Here is a 1,688-nt window from a genome sequence, read left to right as displayed (position 1 = left end):
TGCACCATAAAGAAGGCTGAGTGCTGAAGAATTGATCTTTTCAAACTGTGGTGCTGGAGAATGGAGAAGACTCTTGAGAGTCCCTTGGACTGCAAGGAGATCCAACCAGTCAATCCTAAGGGAAATCAACCCTGAATATTCAGTGGAAAACTGATGCTGAAGCTCCAATATTTTGGCCTCCTGATGGGAAGAGTCAACTCATTGGGAAAACAAGACAAAACAAAACCAAACCCTTGATCCTGGGAAATATTGAAGGCAGGAGCAGAAAGCATGACAGAGGATAAGGTGGTTGGATGGCATCAGCAACCCAATGGAATGAGTTTGAGCAAGCCTCAGGGGATGGTGATGGACAGGGAAGCATGGCATATTGAAGTTCATAGGGGCACAGGGAGTGAGACACGACTGAGCAACTAAACAAAAGCCAGGCAGGGTCTTTATGAACAGCTGGCTGAACCTCAATGGGGCTTTTCTGAATTTCTGGAGGTGGTTAGAACACAATTTTTAGCCAGATCCCATGCTGCAGCATGTCTGGAATATTTTGTGTTCGTAGTCAATCTTTTTTGTGTTTTTTTCCGGGTGGCACATGGGAGTCAGTGTTCCTCACAATGATGGATGCTGTCTCTCTCAGTCCCAGCTGAACTGAACTTCGCATCATGACCTCTGTTTCAGGAGGCAAGCCTTGCAAGTGCTCTGGCTGTTTGAATGACTGATGATTCTTGGTCTGGTGCTCTGTCTTTTCCTTCACGTTCAAACTTTGTAGCCAGCACTTGGAACATGGAAAGACCCTCCTGTTCCAGTTCCTCCGAGCGTGATTTGCAAAGGATGTCACCTGTTTGAAAATTTCGAGGCAAAACAGACAAGCAAATCATTCATATTTCCATGCCATGTTCTAAAATATGCCTCTACATTGGCAAAGGCTGACAATCTGTAATTGCAAACACAGCACACATAGGGCATTTTGCCAAGTGTGTGACTGTCCTTCATGTGCTATAGGAGAGCCTGATCTGTTTTGAAGGACAATTCACAGATATTACAGACCGTGGAGGGCTCCCAGGAAGCATGGACACTTTCAATGTGACACTGCAGCTGGAAGGGGCTGGGAAACTGGCAGTGGCAGTGAGGGCAGGTAGTGTAGATTTCTCAGCTGTCTCCGTTCTGCCTCTCAAGCTCCAGATGGTTCCTCAGGTGGGTCATAAACTTGACATATTTTAGAACACTCAAGAAGCTGAGGCATTTAAAGGCTGTGTGAGTCTTCTGTTCTGGTGCCGTCTCTTGTATGCTGCCATAGTAAAAGCCATCAAATAACATTTACTTTCATCAGTAAATTTGATCCCAGATTTACTTTCATGGGAACAACAGTCTTGCTCTGACGTGCAAGAGTCAAAAAGTCCATTTTCTCCAGCCCTGACAAACTACATGTTCCTTCTGGATCCATAAGACGGAAGCATGCCTGGTCATTGGCGTGAGTCCATGAAAATGATGTCCCACCATGAACATGGCTCGGTGAGGTCAGGGAATCTTCCAAGGTCATAATCGTGTTTTTCCAGGAGAGATTCCTGGAGGGGCCATGGTGGAGGCAGGTCCCCCTGGGATTCCATCGCTGAGTTTGGGTCTTTTGGGATTCCCACTGTTAAAATTCACATCTGAAGTGGGACACCGCTTCGAATTAAGAGGGCTTTCATCCTTGC

At 46.3% G+C, this 1,688-nt stretch overlaps 1 pseudogene; it reads right to left on the bottom strand.

Annotated features, from left to right (window-relative positions):
* Window positions 1-550: 550 nt before the first annotated feature.
* Window positions 551-1,308, bottom strand: LOC108634757 (annotated as a pseudogene).
* Between the last annotated feature and the right edge of the window lie 380 nt (window positions 1,309-1,688).

Source organism: Capra hircus, unplaced genomic scaffold (assembly GCF_001704415.2).
Source record: "Capra hircus breed San Clemente unplaced genomic scaffold, ASM170441v1, whole genome shotgun sequence".
In the NCBI taxonomy this organism is placed as follows: domain Eukaryota; kingdom Metazoa; phylum Chordata; class Mammalia; order Artiodactyla; family Bovidae; genus Capra; species Capra hircus.
This window is presented reverse-complemented; position numbering and strand designations above follow the sequence as displayed.